Source organism: Scyliorhinus torazame, chromosome 13 (assembly GCF_047496885.1).
Source record: "Scyliorhinus torazame isolate Kashiwa2021f chromosome 13, sScyTor2.1, whole genome shotgun sequence".
Lineage (NCBI taxonomy): Eukaryota > Metazoa > Chordata > Chondrichthyes > Carcharhiniformes > Scyliorhinidae > Scyliorhinus > Scyliorhinus torazame.
In genome coordinates this window covers 70,229,456-70,254,199 of record NC_092719.1, presented here as the reverse complement: position 1 = coordinate 70,254,199, position 24,744 = coordinate 70,229,456, and the positions used below count along the sequence as shown (strand labels likewise).

Sequence of the window (24,744 nt, the reverse complement as noted above, 5' to 3'; positions counted from 1 at the left end):
GTGGGTGATGTTTAGTCAGGATTCGGGACTGGTGTGGGTGGTGTTTAGTCAGGATTCGGGATTGGTGTGGGTGAGGTTTAGTCAGGATTCGGGATTGGTGTGGGTGATGTTTAGCCAGGATTCAGGAGTTTGTGTGGGTGACGTTTAGTCAGGGTCTGGGAGTTGGTGTGGGTGATGTTTAGTCAGGATTCAGGAGGTGGTGTGGGTGATGTTTAGTCAGGATCTGGGAGTTGGTGTGGGTGATGATTAGTCAGGATTCAGGAGGTGGTGTGGGTGATGTTTAGTCAGGATCTGGGAGTTGGTGTGGGTGATGATTAGTCAGGATTCAGGATTAGTGTGGGTGATGTTTAGTAAGGATTCAGGATTGGTGTGGGTGACGTTTAGTCAGGATTCAGGAGGTGGTATGGGCGATGTTTCATCAGGATCTGGGAGTTGGCGTGGGTGATGATTAGTCAGGATTCAGGATTAGTGTGGGTGATGTTTAGTCAGGATTCAGGATTGGTGTGGGTGACGTTTAGTCAGGGTCTGGGAGTTGGTGTGGGCGATGTTTAGTCAGGATTCGGGAGTTGGTGTGGGCGATGTTTAGTCAGGATCTGGGAGTGGGTGTGAGTGATGTTTAGTCAGGGTTGGGAGGTGGGTTTCTCCCCGGCGCGATTCTCCGTTTTGCAGCCGCCCGGGAGTTTTCCGACAGCATGGGGCTGTCCCACAATGGGAAACCCCATTGACCGTCCTGCGTAACGGAGAATCCCGCCAGCGGGTCGAGGCTGAATAGTGGTGTGGCGGGGCGGAGAATCCAGCCCAAGGAGTTGGTGTGGGTGATGTTTAGTCAGGATTCGGGATTGGTGTGGGTGATGTTTAGTCAGGATTCGGGATTGGTGTGGGTAATATTTAGTTAAGATTCAGGATTGGTGTGGGTGATGTTTAGTAAGGATCTGGGAGTTGGAGTGGGTGATGTTTTTTCAGGATTCGGGAGGTGGTGTGGGTGATGTTTAGTCAGGATTCTAACGATATGTATATAGGTATGCCAGTAAAGGGTTAATGATTACATCTGAGTGTAACTCAAACACCAGAGGGCAACAGCAGTTCACAGTATAAATATCAAACCTCAGGGAATTCTGGGTAGTAAGTGGAGTGTTCGCAATGGAGAGAGATTGATCACAGCTCATGGACTAGTTTAGATTAGAAAGAAGAAGCACAAGGACATCATTAGTTAATTCTAGATTACAGATTTATGTTTAACAGACTCAATTTACTTTATTAATAGTTATAGCTCTGTAGAGTGTACAAACTCAATTTAATTTAATCATTATTCAATAGTTTTGCTTCAAATTAAAGATTGGTGATTTCTTTATAATCAACTCATGAGACAATTCTGAATCACAAAGCAAAGAGTAACGATATATTACCACAAAGTGTAGTATAACAAGGATCTGGGAGTGGTGTGTGTGATGCTTAGTCAGGATTCGGAACTTGGTGTCGGTGATGTTTAGTCAGGTGCGGGAGTTGATGTGGGTGATGTTTAGTCAGGATTCAGGATTGGTGTGGGTGATGTTTAATCAGGATTCAGGATTGGTATAAGTGATGTTTAGTCAGGACCTGGGAGTCGGTGTGGGTGATGTTAATCAGGATTCGGGAGTTGGTGTGGGTGATGTTTAGTCAGGACTCGGGAGTCGATGTGGGTGATGTTTAGTCAGGATTCGGGAATTGGTGTGGGTGATGTTTAGTCAGGATTCGGGAATTGGTTTGGGTGATGTTTAGTCATGATTCGGGAGTTGGAGTGGGTAATGTTTAGTCAGCATTTGGGAGTTGGTGTGGGTGATGTTTAGTCTGGATTCGGGAGTTGGTGTGGGTGATAATTAGTCAGGAATTGGGAGTTGGTGCGGGTGATGTTTAGTCAGGATCTGGGAGTTGGTGTGGGTGATGTTTAGTCAGGATTCTGGAGTTGGCGTGGGTAGTGTTTAGTCAAGATTCGGGATTGGTCTGGGTGATGTTTGTCAGGATTCGGGATTGGTGTGGGTTGATGTTTAGTAAGGATTCAGGAGTTGTTGTGGGTGATGTTTTGTCAGGATTCGGGAGTTGGTGCGGGTGATGTTTAGTCAGGATTCGGGATTGGAGTGGGTGATGTTTAGTCAGGATAAGGGAATCGATGTGGGTGATGTTTAGTCAGGATTCGGGATTGGTGTGGGTGATGTTTAGTCAGGATTCAGGATTGGTGTGGATGATGTTTAGTCAGGATCTGGGAGTTGAAGTGGGTTATGTTTAGTCAGGATCTGGGAGTTGGAGTGGGTGATATTTTTTAGGATTCGGGAGGTGGTGTGGGTGATGTTTAGTCGTGATTCAGGATTTGGTGTGGGTGATATTTAGTCAGATCTGGAAAGTGGAGTGGGTGATGTTTTTTCAGGATTCCGGAGGTGGTGTGGGAGATGTTTAGTCAGGATTCAGGAGTTGGTGTGGGTGATGTTTAGTCAGGATTCGGGATTGGTGTGGGTGATGTTTTGCCAGGATTCGGGATTGGTGTGGGTGATATTTAGTTAGGATTCAGGATTGGTGTGGGTGATGTTTAGTAAGGATCTGGGAGTTGGAGTGGATGATGTTTTTTCAGGATTCGGGAGGTGGTGTGGATGATGCTTAGTCAGGATTCGGGAGTTGGAGTGGGTGATGTTTAGTCAGGAATGTAATGATATGTATATAGGTACGCCAGTAAAGGGTTAATTATTATATCTGAGTGTAACTCAAACACCAGAGGGCAACACCAGTTCAAAGTATAAATATCAAACCTTCGGGAATGCTGGGTAATAAGTGGAGTGTTCGCAGAGGAGAGAGATTGATCACAGCTCATGGACTAGTTTAGATTAGCAAGAAGTAGCATCAAGACATCATTAATTAATTGTAGATTATAGATTAATGTTTAACAGACTCAATTTACTTGATTAATAGTTATAGCTCTGCAGAGTTTACGAACTCTATTTAATTTAATCATTATTGAATAGTTTTGCTTCAAATTAAAGATTGGTGATTTCTTTATAATCAACTCATCAGGCAATTCTGGATCACAAAGCAAAGAGTAACGATATATTACCACAAAGTGTAGTATATCAAGGATTCGGAACTTGGTGTGGGTCATGTTGAGTCAGGTGCGGGAGTTGATGTGGGTGATGTTTAGTCAGGATTCAGGATTGGTGTGGGTGATGTTTAAACAGGATTCAGGATTGGTGTAAGTGATGTTTCGTCAGGATTCGGGAGTTGATGCGGGTGATGTTTAGTCAGGATTCGGGAGTTGATGTGGGTGATGTTTAGTCAGGATTCGGGAGTTGGTGTGGGTGATGTTTAGTCAGGATTCGGGAATTGGTTTGGGTGATGCATAGTCTGGACTCGGGAGTCGGTGTGGGTAATGTTTAGTCAGCATTCGGGAGTTGGTGTGGGTGATTAGTCAGGATTAAGGAGTTGGTGTGGGTAATGATTAGTCAGGATTCTGGAGTCGATGTGGGTGATGTTTAGTCAAGATTTGGGATTGGTGTGGGTGATATTTAGTCAGGATTCAGGATTGGTGTGGGTGATGTTTAGTCAGGATTCAGGATTGGTGTGGGTGATGTTTAGTCAGGATGAGGATTGGTCTGGGTGATGTTTAGTCAGGATCTGGGTGTTGGTATGGGTGATGTTTAGTCAGGATCTGGGAGTTGGTGTGGGTGATGTTTTGCCAGGATCTGGGAGTTGGTGTGGGCGATATTTAGTCAGGATCTGGGAGTTGGTGTGTGTGATGTTTAGTCAGGATCTGGGAGTTGGTGTGGGTGATGTTTAGTCAGGATCTGGGAGTTGGTGTGGGTGATGTTTAGTCAGGGTCTGGGAGTTGGTGTGGGTGATTTGTAGCCAGGATCTGGGTGTTGGTGTGGGTGATGCTTCGTCGGGACTTTGGGTTTGGAGTGAGAGTGATTTAGTCAGGATGCTGGAGTTGGTGTCGGCAATGTTTAGTCAGGATTCAGGAATTGGTGTGGGTGATGTTTAGTCAGGTTCAGGGGTTGGTGTGGGTTATGTTTAGCCAGGATCTGGGAGCTGGTGTGGGTGATGTTTAGCCAGGACCTGGGAGTTGGTGTGGGTGATGTTTAGTCAGGTTCAGGAGTTGGTGTTGGTGATGTTTAGTCAAGATTCAGGAGTTGGTGTGGGTGATGTTTAGCCACAATTCTGGAGTTGGTGTGGGTGGTGTTTAGTCAGGATTCGGGATTGGTCTGGGTGATGTTTAGTCAGGATTCGGGATTGGTGTGGGGTGATGTTTAGTAAGGATTCGGGAGTTGGTGTGGGTGATGTTTAGTCAGGTTTCGGGAGTTGGTGCGGGTGATGTTTAGTCAGGATTCGGGATTGGTGTGGGTGATGTTTAGTCAGGATCCGGGAGTCGATGTGGGTGATCTTTAGTCAGTATTTGGGATTGGTGTGGGTGATATTTAGTCAGGATTCAGGATTGGTGTGGGTGATGTTTAGTCAGGATTCAGGATTGGTCTGGGTGATGTTTAGTCAGGATCTGGGTGTTGGTGTGGGTGATGTTTAGTCAGGATCTGGGAGTTGGTGTGGGTGATGTTTTGCCAGGATCTGGGAGTCGGTGTGGGTGATGTTTTTTTAGGATTCGGGAGGTGGTGTGGGAGATGTTTAGTCAGGATCCAGGAGTTGGTGTGGGTGATGTTTAGTCAGGATTCGGGATTGGTGTGGGTGATGTTTTGCCAGGATTCGGGATTGGTGTGGGTGATATTTAGTTAGGATTCAGGATTGGTGTGGGTGATGTTTATTAAGGATCTGGGAGTTGGAGTGGGTGATGTTTTTTCAGGATTCGGGAGGTGGTGTGGATGATATTTAGTCAGGATTCGGGAGTTGGAGTGGGTGATGTTTAGTCAGGATTGTAATGATATGTATATAGGTATGCCAGTAAAGGGTTAATTATTACACCTGAGTGTAACTCAAACACCAGAGGGCAACACCAGTTCAAAGTATAACTATGAAACCTTAGGGAATGCTGGGTAGTAAGTGGAGTTTTTGCAGAGGAGAGAGATTGATCACAGCTCATGGACTAGTTTAGATTAGAAAGAAGTAGCACGAAGACATCATTAGTTAATTCTAGATTATAGATTTATGTTTAACAGACTCAATTTACTTGATTAATAGTTATAGCTCTGTAGAGTGTACGAACTCTATTTAATTTAATCATTATTGAATAGTTTTGCTTCAAATTAAAGATTGGTGATTTCTTTATAATCAACTCATCAGACAATTCTGGATCACAAAGCAAAGAGTAACGATATATTACCACAAAGTGTAGTATATCAAGGATTCGGAACTTGGTGTGGGTCATGTTTAGTCAGGTGCGGGAGTTGATGTGGGTGATGTTTAGTCAGGATTCAGGATTGGTGTGGGTGATGTTTAAACAGGATTCAGGATTGGTGTAAGTGATGTTTCGTCAGGATTCGGGAGTTGATGCGGGTGATGTTTAGTCAGGATTCGGGAGTTGATGTGGGTGATGTTTAGTCAGGATTCGGGAGTTGGTGTGGGTGATGTTTAGTCAGGATTCGGGAATTGGTTTGGGTGATGCATAGTCAGGACTCGGGAGTCGGTGTGGGTAATGTTTAGTCAGCATTCGGGAGTTGGTGTGGGTGATTAGTCAGGATTAAGGAGTTGGTGTGGGTAATGATTAGTCAGGATTCTGGAGTCGATGTGGATGATGTTTAGTCAAGATTTGGGATGGTGTGGGTGATATTTAGTCAGGATTCAGGATTGGTGTGGGTGATGTTTAGTCAGGATTCAGGATTGGTGTGGGTGATGTTTAGTCAGGATGAGGATTGGTCTGGGTGATGTTTAGTCAGGATCTGGGTGTTGGTGTGGGTGATGTTTAGTCAGGATCTGGGAGTTGGTGTGGGTGATGTTTTGCCAGGATCTGGGAGTTGGTGTGGGCGATATTTAGTCAGGATCTGGGAGTTGGTGTGTGTGATGTTTAGTCAGGATCTGGGAGTTGGTGTGGGTGATGTTTAGTCAGGATCTGGGTGTTGGTGTGGGTGATGCTTCGTCGGGACTTTGGGTTTGGAGCGAGAGTGATTTAGTCAGGATGCTGGAGTTGGTGTGGGCGATGTTTAGTCAGGATGCTGGAGTTGGTGTGTGCGATGTTTAGTCAGGATTCAGGAGTTCGTGTGGGTGATGTTTAGCCAGGATCTGGGAGCTGGTGTGGGTGATGTTTAGCCAGGACCTGGGAGTTGGTGTGGGTGATGTTTAGTCAGGTTCAGGAGTTGGTGTGGGTGATGTTTAGTCAGGATTCAGGAGTTGGTGTGGGTGATGTTTAGTCACAATTCTGGAGTTGGTGTGGGTGGTGTTTAGTCAGGATTCGGGATTGGTCTGGGTGATGTTTAGTCAGGATTCGCGATTGGTGTGGGGTGATGTTTAGTAAGGATTCAGGAGTTGGTGTGGGTGATGTTTAGTCACAATTCTGGAGTTGGTGTGGGTGGTGTTTAGTCAGGATTCGGGATTGTTGTGGGTGATGTTTAGTCAGGTTTCGGGAGTTGGTGCGGGTAATGTTTAGTCAGGATTTGGGATTGGTGTGGGTGATGTTTAGTCAGGATCCGGGAGTCGATGTGGGTGATCTTTAGTCAGGATTCAGGATTGGTGTGGGTGATGTTTAGTCAGGATCAGGATTGGTCTGGGTGATGTTTAGTCAGGATCTGGGAGTTGGTGTGGGTGATGTTTAGTCAGGATCTGGGAGTTGTTGTGGGTGATGTTTAGCCAGGATCTGGGAGTTGGTGAGGGCGATATTTAGTCAGGATCTGGGAGTTGGTGTGTGTGATGTTTAGTCAGGATCTGGGAGTTGGTGTGGGTGATGTTTAGTCAGGATCTGGGAGTTGGTGTGGGTGATGTTTAGTCAGGGTCTGGGAGTTGGTGTGGGTGGTTTTTAGCCAGGATCTGGGAGTTGGTGTGGGTGATGCTTCATCAGGACTTGGGGGTTGGAGCGAGAGTGATTTAGTTAGGATGCTGGAGTTGGTGTGAGTGATGTTTAGTCAGGATTCAGGAGTTTGTGTGGGTGATGTTTAGTCAGGTTCAGGAGTTGGTGTGGGTGATGTTTAGCCTGGGAGTTGGTGTGCGTGATGATTAGTCAGGTTCAGGAGTTGGTGTGGGTGATGTTTAGTCAGGATTCAGGAGTTGGTGTGGGTGACGTTTAGTCACAATTCCGGAGTTGGTGTGGTTGGTGTTTAGTCAGGATTCTTGATTGGTCTGGGTGATGTTTAGTCAGGATTCGGGATTGGTGTGGGGTGATGTTTAGTAAGGATTCGGGAGTTGTTGTGGCTGATGTTTAGTCAGGATTCGGGAGTTGGTGTGGGTGATGTTTAGTCAGGATTCGGGATTGGCGTGGGTGATGTTTAGTCAGGATTCAGGATTGGTGTGGATGATGTTTAGTCAGGATCTGGGAGTTGAAGTGGTTGATGTTTAGTCAGGATCTTGGAGTTGGAGTGGGTGATTTTTTTTAGGATTCGGGTGGTGGTGTGGGTGATGTTTAGTCAGGATCTCGGAGTTGGAGTGGGTGATGTTTTTTTAGGATTCGGGAGGTGGTGTGGGAGATGTTTAGTCAGGATCCAGGAGTTGGTGTGGGTGATGTTTAGTCAGGATTCGGGATTGGTGTGGGTGATGTTTTGCCAGGATTTGGGATTGGTGTGGGTGATATTTAGTTAGGATTCAGGATTGGTGTGGGTGATGTTTAGTAAGGATCTGGGAGTTGGAGTGGGTGATGTTTTTTTAGGATTCGGGACGTGGTGTGGATGATATTTAGTCAGGATTCGGGAGTTGGAGTGGGTGATGTTTAGTCAGGATTGTAATGATATGTATATAGGTATGCCAGTAAAGGGTTAATTATTACACCTGAGTGTAACTCAAACACCAGAGGGCAACACCAGTTCAAAGTATAACTATGAAACCTTAGGGAATGCTGGGTAGTAAGTGGAGTTTTTGCAGAGGAGAGAGATTGATCACAGCTCATGGACTAGTTTAGATTAGAAAGAAGTAGCACGAAGACATCATTAGTTAATTCTAGATTATAGATTTATGTTTAACAGACTCAATTTACTTGATTAATAGTTATAGCTCTGTAGAGTGTACGAACTCTATTTAATTTAATCATTATTCAATAGTTTTGCTTCAAATTAAAGATTGGTGATTTCTTTATAATCAACTCATCAGACAATTCTGGGTCACAAAGCAAAGAGTAACGATATATTACCACAAAGTGTAGTATATCAAGGATTCGGAACTTGGTGTGGTGATGTTTAGTCATGTGAGGGAGTTGATGTGGGTGATGTTTAGTCAGGATTCAGGATTGGTATGGGTGATGTTTAAACAGGATTCAGGATTGGTGTAAGTGATGTTTAGTCAGGATTCGGGAGTCGATGTGGGTGATGTTTAGTCATGATTCGGGAGTTGATGTGGGTGATGATTAGTCAGGATTCGGGAGTTGGTGTGGGTGATGTTTAGTCAGGAATCGGGAATTGGTTTGGGTGATGTTTAGTCAGGATTTGGGAGTCTGTGTGGGTAATGTTTAGTCAGCATTTGGGAGTTGGTGTGGGTGATGTTTAGTCAGGATTCTGGAATCGATGTGGGTGATGTTTAATCAGGATTTGGGAGTTGGTGTGGGTGAAGTTTAGTCAGGATTCTGGAGTCGATGTGGGTGATGTTTAGTCAGGATTTGGGATTGGTGTGGGTGATGTTTAGTCAGGATTCAGGATTGGTGTGGGTGATGTTTAAACAGGATTCAGGATTGGTGTAAGTGATGTTTAGTCAGGATTCGGGAGTCGATGTGGGTGATGTTTAGTCAGGATTCGGGAGTTGATGTGGGTGATGTTTAGTCAGGATCAGGATTGGTGTGGGTGAAGTTTAGTCAGGATCTGGGAGTTGGTGTGGGTGATGTTTAGTCAGGATTCTGGAGTCGATGTGGGTGATGTTTAGTCAGGATTTGGAATTGGTGTGGGTGATGTTTAGTCAGGATCAGGATTGGTGTGGCTGATGTTTAGTCAGGATCTGGGAGTTTGTGTGGGTGATGTTTTGTCAGGATCTGGGAGTTGGTGTGGGTGATGTTTAGCCGACTCCAACTGGCCTCATGTCATTTGGCAGAAGGCAGGACTTTGGACCTCACTTGGTCAGATGTCCCGCCTTGGAGAGCTGATGGTCTTGAGGCAATGTGCCCCCAGTCAGAAGATGGATTCTGATAGATGTGCCTGTCCCCATGCCCCCTTTTCCTGCCCGAGATATAATTTTGATTTTTTTTTTGTCTCATTCCCCAGGGGGGCATGGTAGCACAGTGGTTAGCACTGTTGCTTCACTGCTCCAGGGTCCCAGGTTTGATTCTCAGCTTGAGTCACTGTCTGTGGGGAGTTTGCACTTTCTCCTCATGTCTGCGTGGGTTTCTTCCGGGTGCTCCGGTTTCCTCCCACAGTCCAAAGATGTTCAGGTTAGGTGGATTGACCATGCTAAATTACCCTTAGTGTCAAAAACGTTGAAGTGGGGTTACTGGGTTATGCGGATAGGGTGGAGTTGTTGACTTCGGTAGGGTGCTCTTTCCAAGGGCCGATGCAGACTCGATGGGCCGAATGGCCTACTTCTGCACTGTAAATTCTATGATTCCCACCCACCCCCCATCCCTATCAAGATCTTTAATTCACCAGCCTAAAGGTACAGGCTGGGCAGGAAAAGGCCTTAATTGAGGCATTGGTGGGTACCCTGTCCTTCCCTCCCCTCTTAGGTCCTGCCCGCCCCACCATGGAATTGCTTCCAGTTCAGTGGGGGGGGGTGCTCCTGGAAGTAACCCTGTCCATGCAATTCCATGCCTCCTGCCCCACTGCCTCAAAATCCACCAGGGAGGGTGTATATTTCAGACCAGGATCTGGGAGTTACTGTGGGCATATGGGAGCAGGGTTTGGAAATTGGTGCGCATATGTAGAATATGGCAAATACAAAGTTTCTAAGTCTGTTATGTTTTTGGACTGTTTGTTTAATTTCATGTAAAATAGCGAAGGGGGTCAGGTGATTTGCTCCCAATCAAATTTGACAACACGGTTGCTGTGGTGATAGTAGGGCCTGGATTGATTTACTGGGAAGAAGTTACAAGATATTCTCATCTGTAAAAAATGACCAGAGCAGTTGTGCTGATGGTGGATAGACTACATGTCTCCAAGATTGGCAGGGAGATGTTCGCAATTTCAGGTTTTATAAACTTGTATCTTAAACTCAGCTTGTTAGCTTTGTTGGCCAGAAGACCATCATGTGGTTCAGAGTAATACCTGTTCTGGCTGAGTTAGATTTGGGTCCTGCCTCCCTGCCCTGCCCCTGAGAGTAGAGGTAATGACCAGCCACCACTAACAAAAACTGCCAAGAAAATGGTCCAGGATGAAGCAACTGCAGGCAATGGGTGTGATTTAATTGCCTTGTCACGCCCGACCTTGTGGCACAACAAAGCCGTTGAATCTTATGAGAGGCCCCTTACGAAATTTGCGACGCTCGAAACGCCTCTCGAGATTTAACAAAATCTTGCAAGATGCCGCAATGTGGTTCTCGCTCTTGCTGGGCGAGATCCAAATTTGCATATTTAAATGAACTAATTTAAATACGCCTATGCCAGGTTCTCCCGGGGCCTGGGAACTAATGGCCTCACCAGAAACCTCACCATTTAGCACAGGTTTTCACAAACGCACACCAGGTGTAACAGCACTTAGGGGGTTTCTCAGGCCATTAGAAATGCTGGGTGGTTGCGTTCTGGGCAGGGTGGTACCCTGGCACACCCTCTGGCACCTGGGCACTTTGGCACTGCCAACCTGGCATCTTGGCACTGCCACCCATGTGCCCTGGCAGTGCCACTCAAGCACCCTGGAAATGTCACGGAGATATAGTTGATACAGTGCCCGGGTAGCACTGTCAGTGTGCCATGTTTGCAGTGCCAAGTTGTCTGGGTGCCAGGTTGCCTGTGCTAGGGATCTGGCCCGGGAGTACATTGCCTTTAAGTGGTGGTGTGAGGGCGGGCTTGTGGACCCCGTAAAAGATACGTTGGGTGCAGTGCAGGGGTGGGGGTGTGAAGGCAGTGGTGGGAATGCTAAAGAGGGTCAAAAGATTGATGCGGCATTTAAAAATGGTCTCTGATCTATGAATTCTCTTCCTGCACTAACAAGCTGAGCTGAGCGAAATTATATAAGTGCGGCCTTGGCGGTGCTTTCCACGCTGAAGCCAAAAAAATGGCAAAGTGCTGTTAGACAGTGGTGTCATTCTCTGTGCTGCATCTGCCAAGAAACACCCCGCTCAATGCTCCTGAAACAGGACTCTGTTTCTGTGCCATTAAATCACGCCCAATGAGTCAAGGACCTGCCTTTGGGCAGCGCACACATGAATGAAAACTTTAAACTGTCTGTTTAATTTCAGTATAGAATGGAGTTGTGGGTCTAAAGGGTAGCTAATTATCATTTATACCTGGATATAAGTCCCAAATGAATCGTGTTGCCATGGAGATGGGCTTTGAGAGGGGAAAAGTCCATAACAAGACATTGAAATATTGGCTTACAGGGTTTTCTAAGGTATCATTGAACCAGACTCTGAGTTTGAGAGAACCTGAGAGAGGGCAAGAATGTGAGTGACGGCAGGGAGATAGAAGCACCAAATCTTTATTGCTCATCACGCAGAATGTAGGAGGGAGCTTATGCTCAAACTGAAGAGACCAAATTTATAAGAATTTAAGCGAGGCTAGAAGATTCACCTTGCTTTGGCTGTGGGGGTTGGAATTGCTCACAAAATTGTCTAGATATGTGAAGAGAAAAAAGTTGGTGAAGACAAATTTAGGTTCATTACAGTCAGAAACAGGAAAATTTATAATGGCGATCAAAGAAATGCCTGACCAGCGAAATACATACTTTGGTTCTGTGTTCACAAAGGAGGACACTAAGACACCAGAAATGTTGGGGAACACATGGTTTAGTGAGAGAGAGGAACTGAAGGAAATAAATATTAGTAGAGAAATGGTGTTGGGGGAATTGATGGGGTTAAAGTCTGAAAAATCCCCAGGGCCTGATAATCCACATCCCAGAGTACATAAGGAAGTAGCCCAAGAAATAATGGATGCATTGGTGGGCATCTTCCAAGATTCAATAGTCTCTGCAACAGCTCCTGCAGATTGGAGGGTAGCTCATTTAAAAGAGGTAGAGAGAAAACTGGGAATTATAGACCAGTAAGCCTGACATCGTAGTACGGAAAATTCTTGAATCTATTATCAAAGATTTGATAGCAAAGCACTTCGAAAACAGTGACAGGATCAGACAGAGTCAACATGGATTTATGAAAGGAAAATCATGCTGACAAATCTGTTGGAATTCTTCAAGGGTGCAACTGATGAAGTTCATGAGGGGAAGCCAGTGGATGTAGTTTATTTGGACTTTCAGAAGGCTTTTGACAAAATCCCACACAAGAGATTAGCGTGTAAATTAAAGTGCATGGGATTAGAGGTCATGCATTAAGATGGATAGAAAACTGCTCAGCAGACAGGAAACAAAGAGGAGGAATAAATGGTTATTTTTCCAAATGGCAGACAGGCACTAGTGGGGTACCGCAGGGATCAGTGCTGGGTCTCCAGCATTTCACAGTATATATTAATGTTTTAGATGAGGGGGTACTAAATGTAATATCTCCAAATTTGTAGATGACACAAAGCTGAGTAGAAGGCTGAGTTGTGATGAGGATGCAATTGTGTTGGAGAGCCTAGAACTAGGGTTCATAGTTTGAGGTAAGGGAAACTTTTTAGGCCTGAATTAAGGAGAAATTTCTTTACCCAGAGAGTGGCAAATCTGTGAAATTCACTACCACAGAAAGTAGTTGATGCCAAAGCATTATGTTATTTCAAGCAGGAATTAGATGTAGCTCTTGGGGCTAAAGAAATCAAGGGTTATTGGGGGGCAGGCGGGATCAGGTTATTGAACTTGATGATCAGCCATGATCATAATGAATAGCAGGGCAGGCTCGAAGGGTCGAATGGCCAACTCCTGTTCCTGTTTTCTTTGTATGTTTCTATGTATTTCGACAAGTTGAGTGAGTGGGCAAATGCATGGCAGATGCAGTATAATTTGGATAATTGTGAATTATTCACTTTGGTTGCAGAAATGGGAGGCGCAATTCTCCCATTGGGAGACTAGGTCCCGACGCCGGAATGAAAACCAGAGTGTTTCACTCCGGCGTCGGAGGCCATTCCCAGCCCCCTATTCTCCTGCCCCCGGGGGGCTAGGAGTGGCGCCGCGTCATTTACGCATGCGGGTAAAAGCGGGGGCGCGTAAATGACACGGCCGGCGCCGTGTAAATGACGTCATCCGCGCATGCGCAGGTTGACCGGCGCCAACCCGCGCATGCGCGATTACCGTCCTCCCCGCGGCCGCCCCGCAAGAAGATATCGGATGGATCTTGCGGGGCAGCGGAGGAAAGGAGGTCCTCCTTCAGAGAGGCTGGCCCGCCGATCGGTGGGCACCGATCGCGGGCCAGACCCCGTTTGAGTCCCCCCCACCGGTGCAGGAACCCCCCTCCCCCCACAGGCCCCCCCCCCCAGCGTTCCCGCGCTGTTCCCGCCGGCAGCGACCAGGTGTGGACGGCGCCGGTGGGAACCTGTCGTGTTGGGCAGGCTGCTTGGCCCGTGCGGGTCTGAGAATCGCCGCTCGCTCATTACAAACAGCAAGCGCCGATTCTCCGAGCGGCCAGCCGTGATTCTCGCCGTGCCGGTTTGGGGGGGGGGGGGTGGGAGAATCGCGTGCGGGTCCCGGGGCGGTGTGGCGGGACTCGCGCGGCGCCCCGGCGATTCTCCCACCCGGCGTAGGGGGGGGGAGAATTCCGCCCGGGGTGACAGATTATTATCTGAATGGCCATGATTTGGGTGAGGGGAATATGTAACGAGACCTGGGTGCCCTCGTACACCAGTCGCTGAAAGTAAGCATACAGGTGCAGTAGGCAGTAAAGAAGACAAATGGTATGTCGGCCTTCATAGTGAGAGGATTCTCTTTGATTACATTCCTGTATCATCTTTTATTACACTTCTTTGTGTGCTTTGATATACTACGATATGTGTTACTCAAACCTTGGTTACTGATGAGGTCTTCTGAATCTCGATGAAGAAGACTCGAACTCGTCCAGTAGTAGCAAAAGGTTTATTGAGTAACTATAACAATAATTGCGTGAGTTCTTTACTTGAACATTGATACTAGTGATAAGGTTAACAAGCTCTAACTACAGTAACTATGTGTAACTACACTAACCATCTGAGCTAATCTGATACTCCTGTCCTGGTCACAGTACATCCAAAAGAGAGAGAGAGAGACACACACAATGTGGTTGCTTTTATACCCCTTTTGGTCTGGCCCTCTAGTGATCATCTGGTCCTACTGATTACACATTAACCCCTTATGTGCATGTAGATCACTACAGATTCGAGTGCAGGAGCAGGGATGTAATGCTGCGATTATACAGGGCCTTGGGGAGACCATACCTGGAATATTGGACCATACCTGAATATACAGTCCACCGGTTCCGAGTTTAAAAATTTGTAGACAGTCCAAATGAATCATGTGGAGCCGGTGTCTGCCCAACAGGCTGGATCCTGGTCCTCATACAACTATGAGCAGGAGTCGGGCCACCTCCTGTCCATGGGTAACTGGGGTCAAAGTGATCCCATAATCTTCAAATATTCTTCGATGTATGTGACGAACAATGCGTTGGTGTGATGCAGGCCTAGGGGGCAAGATGCCGGAAGGTCTGTTCCCTGATAAAGGTCTGTTCCCGTATCCACCTCCATTTCTCCATTTCTAGGAAATGACCGTTCACCAAGAGTGTTATCTTCAACAGGGCAACTGCACCGTTTAGTTCTCTACAGGCTGATAGACTTCCAAGACCTGGGCCTAAGGTGGCTTTGGCTTCTGGCCTGAGCAGCTGATTCTGGCAGTTTTGCCTGGGTCATGTCCTATGGCAACACTTACGGCAGACCTGCGACTGGCACTTGTAGTCCTCTGGGGAGGCTTCCCTGTTACTTCCACGGTTAGTTGTCCATCGTTTGTGATGCCGGAATGTCCTGGCTGAATGTTGAGTTGGTGGTGGGTGAGGCACATGGGAGCGATCGCTGGGAATGCTGGCTTTTCTATATGAGGGTCCTCCCGCACCCCCAGCCTAAGAACGGTACTGTCCATCATCCCTTGGAGTTCTTGGGCCCCTTTTTCAGCCAATGATAGTGCTAATTCTATCGATGCTTTGAGGGCTGGGGTGGGTTCTTCCAATAATTCTTTTTGATCCTACACACTAGCCAGTCGCGTAGCATCTCGGTCAGGGATGCTTCCTTAATAGAGTAGAAACCATAGAATTCCTACAGTGTAGAAGGAGGCCATTCAGCCCATCGGGTCTGCTCCGATCCTCTGAAAGAACACCCTAGTGTAGCCACCTGGGATGGCCACTTCCAGAATACAAAATGGATGCTTGCAATGAATGTAGGGAACTATGGACAATGTTAGGAAAGCAAGCAGGCACAGAGCCTGGATGCGTATTGGGAAGGCAGCTCCCAGACAGGACTGAAACTGTAGGTCAATTAACATATTGATGGCCCACAAATTACGACCCCTCAGACGAGGCCCACAACGAGAAATGGGTTTTGAAAAGATTGTCCCGCACTTGGGAACAGTCCATCCAAGGTAAAACAGCTTATGGCAAAGCAGAGGAAGAGCAGGCAGATGCGAACATGCATCCAGTTAGGATGCACCAGAACCCCGCATGGGTAAATGAGGGAAGAAACAGCCCACAGCAGCCTTAATTCGAAGAATGTTACAACTGTGGGCAGTCAGGACACTTCGCCCAAGATTGCAGGAGACCCCCACCACCAGCTAGACTAGTCCCCAGATATGAAAGAGAACACCACCCACAGCAGCTGCAAGGTCCCAGCTGCCCCATGCAAACTGTGGGCGCTTACCCGTCACTTCTCATAGCAGGGACACCTCAGCAATGCCACTTCATTTTTGTTTCTCTCCTCCTTCCTCTTTTCTTCGGTCACACTACACTGACTCCATATGCTAGTTACACCCCAAGCCAAATGTGATTTACGGTGTCCTTCTTTCTGATGGAACCTGCACGATTTTTGTTATGTTTGTGTGTTACGTTAAATGTTTGTTACTGTAAATGTTGTTTGTCCACTTAAAGTTTTTCATGGCCCCATGCCACCACTCTTTTAACGCCCACTGGCCACGACTAGTTTGTTGGCAGACAACCGATCATAACTACTCTCCTGACGAGAGGCAACATCCACGGCGAACACAAATTCTGACCGTTCTTGTCCGGCCGCTCAGGCAGTGGAGTAACGGCACTAATCCCCTCCCTGCCTGAGGACCCCCATCTGGTCAGCTACGCTCGGGTAGAGCACATACGGCACTGGTCAACGTCCTACCCGGGGATTCCACCCATTCTTACCCGCTGCGGCCCATTCGCACCTCTTTTGGAACTTTTGTTTGTTTTACGGCGACCCTTAGGTTGCCTTCCATATGCTATTTACATCCTCAAACATTGGGATGGTACATTTACCGCATCGCCCACACAGGATGCGAGACTGCTCGCACTGTGTCAGTATTTTTTTCTCGGCTGTCTTGTCCCAAATATTTGGTTTAAAAAAAGGAGTGAGTCACAGATAGTGACCAATTATAATGGGTAATTGGCAATAAAAGGACAGGCAGACATACGAGATCTTAAACAAGATAATAACAGAAAATATGCTTGTGTCCACAGAACTCCGGAACCACAGAAGCCTCAGGGACATTATGACAGAAAGAAGAAGAACATGAAGACAACCATCATAGTCTACATTTGGATCTTCGCGGGATCCCTACAGTTGCGCGCGGACGCGACCCCCCTGACCCCTACCGCACAGGCCGTGAATGTTTCCCACCCCTGCCATACACTGTACCCAGAGATAGCAACCGATACACCAACCTGGTGTAACAAGTTCATTACTTGGTATTCCCCGTCCTACGTTGTAGAAACACTATTAGTACTTGCAATACTCTGCAGTGTCGTTAAGACACTAAGGCTTTGGAAATGGAGGAGGAAAGCCTCCCACACTCTGGTATACACATTCAGATCCTCTATTTTCGGACTTCAACAAACCCCCACCTTCTTTCAGTGAATTGAAATGCATCTGTTTTTTTGTGTTTGTTCTAATAAAAGAGATGTAAAACTCTGTGCTTGACTGCCAAGCCAGAGAGACCTGTGTTGCTGCTACTGTATAGTTTAAAATGTTGTACATGTTTTTAATTGATTAAGGATAGTTTAGTTAAGGACAGTTAGAGGTTCCAGTTTTTTATTTTATTTTGTAATGCATGCCTGAATGTCATAGCGGCCAGTAGAATTTTATAATGATGTGTGTACGTAAAAGTAATTTAGGTAAAAGTTCCAATCCATAGGTCAGAGTAGCGTAGAGCTTGACCTTGCTTATGGGTGCCCGACTTAGGCGGAGAACGAAGAAGATGCAGTAATTTGATCCTTCACGCTTCGCGTTGAGGATCACAAGGAGGGTGTGTAGCCATCTGGGATGGTCACTTCCAGAATACAAAATGGATGCTTGCAATGAATGTAGGGAACTATGGACAATGTTAAGAAAGCAAGCAGGCACAGAGCCTGGATGCGTATTGGGAAGGCAGCTCCCAGACGGGACTGAAACTGTAGGTCAATTAACATATTGATGGCCCATCTCCGGGAACAAAGGAAAGACACTCAAGCAACAAATACAGCTCCAGACATCTCGGCGCCAGTCCCCCAAATCGAAAGCGCAAACAAAGCAAGGCCAATGGCCACCAAAGACACGCCAAGCCATCAGGGCACCCACCCCTTTATTGGTCAAGATCAATACCAGTGATCAAGATGCGGCCCAATTAATTGGGGCCAAGTTCAAGGCCAGCCCAAAAGCGCGCGAAGCCCCTCTGGGTATAAGAATAAACCCCCGAGAGAGAATCGCTCTCTTGGACTTGGCTCTCAAAGTGGAGAGACCCGTCCACCAGCTGCACCAGAAGCAAGTAAGTCCAAGGTCAACACTCGCTACCAGACGGACGACCATAGCTGTTCTCCTGTGCCACTTCGAACCCAGAAACCTCAGATCCGAACAACGGCCATTGTTCCTGACTGAGTGGGCCCCCAAAGCTAAGTATAAGCGTTAGCATTAGAGATAGTTTAGTTTGTAGTACTTTGTGCATGTGTAGATCTTACTGTGTGTGTAAGTAAATTGTATTGACTTTGAACTAACTAACTGGTGTATTGGCTCTTTGATCAGTATTCGGGTTTGAACCTTGTGGCGGTATCGAGAGATACCTGGTGACTATAAAGTAAACATAATTAGGATTAAGGAAGGTGACCATATTGACCACCATATTTAGAACCGAGAAACAGAGCAAGACTACCTCGCCCACAACCCACCCTATTCTCATAACCCCACCTAACTGTGCATCTTTGGACACTAAGGGGTAATTTAACATGATCAATGCACCTAACCTGTATGTCTTTGGACTATGGGAGGAAACCAGAGCACCCAGAAGAAACCCACGCTGATATGGGGAGAAATTCTACACAGACACTTACCCAAGGCTGGGATTGAACCTGGGTCCCTTGTGCTGTGAGGCAGCAGTGCTAACCACTGTGCGATCGAACCACCCTAATCTAACCAGCTATTCAACCCTGGGTTCCCCAAGGTTCCACCCAGCCATGTTGAATCGGTAAGACTGGAGAATTACGGACAGCTTTGGATTGTAAGGGGCAGCACAGTGGTTAGCACAGTTGCTTCACAGCTCCAGGGTCCCAGGTTTGATTACGGCTTGGGTCACTGTCTGTGCGGAATCTGCACATTCTCCTCGTGTCTGCGTGGGTTTCCTCCGGGTGCTCTGGTTTCCTCCCACAATCCAAAGATGTGTAGGGTAGGTGGATTGGCTATGCTAAATTGCCCTTAGTGTCCAAAAAGGTAAATGGGGTTACTGGGTTACGTGGATAGGATGGCTCTTTCCAAGGGCCGGTGCAGACTCGATGGGTAGAATGGCCTCCTTCTGCACTATAAATTCTATGATTCTTTGCAATGGTTCTTTATTAGATCCACATGCTCGATGATCATTTTAGTGTCAGGGGCTGCAGGATAAGTTAAACCCTTAATCGGGGTTTTGAAACTCAGGAGGGTCGCGGTGCTGGATTTTTAAAACGCCACCGTTTGACGGACGTTTGAGATTCCCAACCGTCCCGTGCATGTGTGCCGCATCATAATTGCGTAGGCCCAGCATGGTGGACCACCTCCTCCCGATGTCAACTCTGTCCAGCGCAAGTGTTTCGCAGCAATTGACGGAGGCCTCCCACCCGGCCGAGAGCATGTCATGTGCTGGTACGCTGACGTCATGTGTTCTGGGCGTGAGAGAGGTTCCTCCATTTTGTAGCTGCCAGCAGTGCTGGTGTGAACTCCAGAGCCTCGAGTGAACAACCCATGAAGAAGAAGCTGAGAACAGGAACAAAGCAGTGTGAAGGTGATTACTTGAAGTAAGGGTTATTAATTGTTCCACTCCAAATCAGGATTCAAAGTATGTTATATGCAGTGTGTTGTATGCAAATGAAAGTTTAAAACTCTCAAAATTTCAAAGACATTTAAAGACCAAACATGGTTAGTTCAAGGACAAATCTCTGTAGTTTTTTCAACAGATGCAGTGAGATCTTAAATCATCAGAAATGTAACATTGAATGACAAAGCAAGTGACATCGTGAGGACCAAGCATGCTCATCTGTCACATTAAATGTAAGTGAAAATGGTGGGTTGCCAAGGTCAGCTGGCGTGGGTCGGAAACGTCGGCCGGCATGGGTCGCGAAGGTCGGAGGATGGGGGTCCCGAAGGATGGCCGGTTGGTAAAAAGGGGTGCGGGCAAAAAAGTTTGAAAAACACTGCTCTATATAATGCTGAATGCCAGGACCCTGCATGCTGTCAAAAGGATTACTTTATGTCTTTTATTCCCCTTCTGTGCCATTGTACAGAAGAAGTAGCGCATAGGTTCGGCATACTGGGGCCAGTCCTCCACGTCCACATCGTGAGGCTTGAGCTTCCCAAACAAGTACATTCCAGGTTTTTCTTTCTTTTTTGCTTTGTTTCTTACTGGAGTTGTCGTTGGGGAGTTTCGTAAAAGCTGCTCAGAATCCTGTATTCGATCCTTGTTGCTAATTTAATAATTGCAGGAGGCCCGGAGTGAAAGGCCAAACTGGTTTATTTCAAACTGAAAATAAAGCTGCCACCATGGCACACAAACCCAACGTCTCGGCCCCGGACCATCGGGAATTCCCGGTCTGGGAGCAGCCCACTCACAATGGGAACTCGTCCTCAATGAAACCCATGGGGAGACCAATCAGCCTGAGTGAAGAGGAAATGGTAAGCTCTATCCTTCTGTCAAGAGAAGGGACAGGATTACGTTTGATTAATAGATGGGAGTTGTGCGAAGACAACATCAAAAATCCAGACAAAAATATCGAAAAATTCAGCACGCACCTCCAGCAAAAATAAATCATTTGCGTCAACTGAGATAAATTTCAGTGTCTGAGGCAGGAATGAGGTGAAGCTGTTGACAATTTTATAACCAGATCGAAATTTGCAGCCAGAAAAGACAAATCATTGGCGGCCAGATTAGCTCATTTGGGGCTCTGCACACCTTGAAGTGCACAATGATTTAATTGTGGAGGACATGTTCACAATGTCACAGGCAGGAGACATGGCTAGACACGATTAGACAGATGGAAGACGACACGACAACCCAAACGATTAGGTTTCAGTGAAGAGAAAGGCAATAGGGTTGATGCAGTGAAACAGCAATCAAAGAATGCATACCAGACAGAGAGAAAGATGTGCAGGAGCTATGGGCAACCACATGAACGCAAGGAAATGTCCCGCATATGGATCAACCTGCAGAGCTTGTGAGAAAATGTGCACAACAAAGGAATAAGGTGGTAAACAGTCACCAGAGAGAAAGAGAGCCACAGAGCGAACAAGAAATAAAAAGAGACAAAACGTCCATACCCTGGAAGATGACAATGTGTTTGAGGGCACAACAGGCCCAGGAGCCGTACAACTGCCTGAAATAGCTGGACGTGACAGTTCACAGATAAATGAAATTCATACAAACATTCAGAGCAGGAAGAATGAATAGGGTTTGTTTACTGTCACGTGTACCGAGGTACAGTGAAAAGTATTTTTCTGCGGGCAGCTCAACAGATCATTAAGTACATGAAAAGAAAAGCAAATAAAAGAAAATACATAATAGGGCAACACAAGGTACACAATGTAACTACGTAACACGGCAGCACGGTAGCATAGTGGCAGGGCAGCACGGTAGCATAGTGGTTAGCACAATTGCTTGACAGCTCCAGGGTCCCAGGTTCGATTCCCGGCTTGGGGAACTGTCTGTGCGGAGTCTGCACGTTCTCCCCATGTGTGCGTGGGTTTCTTCCGGGTGCTCCGGTTTCCTCCCACATTCCAAAGATGTGCAGGTTCGGTGGATTGGCCATGCTAAGTTTCCCTTAGTGTCCAAAAATTGCCCTTAGTGTTGGGTGGGGTTACTTTGTTATGGGGATAGGGTGGAGGTGTGGACTTGGGCAGGGTGCTCTTTCCAAGACTCGATGGGCCGAATGGCCTCCTTCTGCACTGTAAATTCTATGATTCTATGATAACACCAGCATCGGGTGAAGCATACAGGGGTGTAGTGTTAATGAGGTCAGTTCATAAGAGGGTCGTTTACGAGTCTGGTAGCAGCGGGGAAGAAGCTGTGTTTGCGTCTGTTCGTGTGTGTTCTCAGACTCTTGTATCTCCTGCCCGATGGAAGAAGATGAAAGAGTGAGTCTTTGATTATGGTGCCCGCTTTCCCCAGGCAGCGGGAGGTGTAGATGGAGTCAATGGATGGGAGGCAGGTTCGTGTGATGGACTGGGCGATGTTCACGACTCTCTGAAGTTTCTTGCAGTCTTGGGCCGAGCAGTTGCCATACCAGGCTGTGATGCAGCCAGATAGGATGCTTTCTATGGTGCATCTGCAAAAGTTGGTAAGAGTTAATGAGGACATGCCGAATTTCCTTAGTTTCCTGAGGAAGTATAGGTGCTGTTGTGCTTTCTTGGTGGTATCGTCGATGTGGGTGGACCAGGACAGATTTTTAGCGATGTGTACCCCCAGGAATTTGAAACTGCTAACCATCTCAACCTCGGCCCCGTTGATGATGACAGGGGTGTATTCAGTACTTTGCTTCCTGAAGTCAATGACTAGCTCTTTCGTTTTGCTGGCATTGAGGGATAGATTGTTGTCGCTGCACCACTCCACTAGGTTCTCTATCTCCCTCCAATATTCTGACTCCTCGTTATTCAAGATCTGGCCCACAATGGTCGTATCATCAGCAAACTTGGAGATGGAGTTGGAACCAAATTTTGCCACACAGTCATGTGTGTACAGAGAGTGTAGTATGGGGCTAAGTACACAGCCTTGCGGGGCCCCAGTATTGAGGACTATTGTGGAGGAGGTGTTGTTTATTCTTATTGATCGTAGCCTGTGGGTCAGAAAGTCGAGGATCCAGTTGCAGAGTGAGGAGCCAAATCCTAGGTTTTGGAGCTTTGATATGAGCTTAGCTGGGATTATGGTGTTGAAGGCAGAGCTGTAGTCAATAAATAGGGGTCTGATGTAGGAGCCCTTGTTGATGAGATGCTCTAGGGAATGATTGTAGGGCCAGGGAGATGGCGTTTTTTGTGGACCGGTTGCGGCGGTATGCGAATTGCAGTGGATCAAGACGTTCTGGGAGTATGGTGGGGATGTGCTACATGACCAACCTCTCAAAGTACTTCATTACGACTGAAGTCAGGGCCAATGGACAGTAGTCATTGAGGCACGTTGCCTGGTTCTTCTTTGGCACCGGTATGAAGCAGGTGGGGACCTCGGATCAGAGTAGGGACAGGTTAAAGATGTCAGCGAACACATCTGCAGGTGGTCCACGCAGGCTCTTAGTGCACGACCAAGGATCCTGTCCGGAACCCTCGCCTTCTGAGGGATCACTTTCAGGAAAGCCGATCTGACTTCGAAAGCTGTGATGGTGGGTATGGGTGTGTTATGGGCTGCTGGGGCATTCAACAGCAGATCGTTGTTTTCCTGCTCGAACCGAGCATAGAATGCATTGAGTTTATCGGGGAGGGGTGCGCTGCTGCTGGAGATACTGCTCGACTTCGCTTTATAGCCCATTATGTTGTTTAGGCCTTGCCACACCACCGAGAGTCTGCAACGCTAGTCTGTGACTCTAGCTTGTTCTAGAGAGTGCGAAATAGGACCACAGCCAAAAATATGAAGCTGAATATTGACGCTGGAGCACTAATAAGATCATCCTGCTCAGACTATTATCATAATAGTCTGCACGGGGCAGCACGGTAGCATTGTGGATAGCACAATTGCTTCACAGCTCCAGGGTCCCAGGTTCGATTCCGGCTTGGGTCACTGTCTGTGCGGAGTCTGCACATCCTCCCCGTGTGTGCATGGGTTTCCTCCGGGTGCTCCGGTTTCCTCCCACAGTCCAAAGATGTGCAGGTTAGGTGGATTGGCCATGATAAATTGCCCTCAGTGTCCAAAACTGCCCTTAGTGTTGGGTGGGGTTACTGGGTTATGGGGATAGGGTGGAGGTGTTGACCTTGGGTAGGGTGCTCTTTCCAAGAGCTGGTGCAGGCTCGATGGGCCGAATGGCCTCCTTCTGCACTGTAAATTCTATGATAATCCCAGACCAGACCCCAACAGTGGCTAGGATACAGGACCAAAACCCCCAATATTTTAGTTTATTTGTAAGGCTATGTGGAAATATTATTTGCTCTGGGAGTGATTGCATGAAGCAAGAAAAAATATATATACAGCTCTCAATCTATCTTACTGTGGGAGAATTGTGCACTCAGCATCAGGCAGATCAGAATTCAACTCCTTTCTCCAAAGCTTTCTCTAAAGACTGCCTCTCTAAAGCCTTTCAAAATGTCTCCCTGCATTCCTTGGCTCCAACCAGCAATTAGGTTATCTCCCCAAGCTGAAACACAAATCATGATCTGCAGGCTGCAAAGCACAATAACTCCTCAGAGACTTTCCCAGTCAAACCACAGTCCATTAGTCCAGACTGAAAAACACTTTCCTTTGTCAATTTTACTTTCTGTCTGCTAAAAGCACCCAGGCCCTACAAGGCAGAATTACTTTTTTAAAACATGACCCCTTCAGTCAAACACACTCTAACCCCAGGCTTTTAACCCTTAAATTGACCAATACTTAGAATCCAATATTCCTAAAGTCTGCCAGTTATCACTCTACTAAAAAACCTTGCCTGAAATATAAAAGTAGATGGGTACCCAAGGAAGGATGCTCTGAAAGCAACCCATGGCATGCTCAAGGCTTATCATAGATCATAGAATTTACAGTACAGAAGGAGGCCATTTGGCCCATCGAGTCTGCATCGGCCCTTACAAAGAGCACCCTACCGAAGCCCACGTATCTACCCCATCGCCGTAACCCAGTAACCCCCATTTAACATTTTTTGGACACTAAGGCCAATCCACCTACCCCGCACATCTTTGGACTGTGGGAGGAAACCGGAGCACCCGGAGGAAACCCACGCAGACACGGGGAGAACATGCAGACTCCGCACAGACAGTGATCCAAGCCGGGAATCGAACCTGGGACCCTGGGGCTGTAA

At 47.0% G+C, this 24,744-nt stretch overlaps 1 long non-coding RNA gene across 1 annotated transcript in view; it reads left to right on the top strand.

Moving 5' to 3' along the window:
• The window catches only part of LOC140387708 (uncharacterized), a 43,667-nt gene extending 25,394 nt beyond the window's left edge, over positions 1-18,273 (top strand). Inside the window, exon 3 of the long non-coding RNA XR_011933965.1 lies at positions 16,780-18,273. This is a non-coding gene — a long non-coding RNA (uncharacterized lncRNA). The remainder of the gene's footprint in view (positions 1-16,779) is intronic.
• Positions 18,274-24,744: the final 6,471 nt, after the last annotated feature.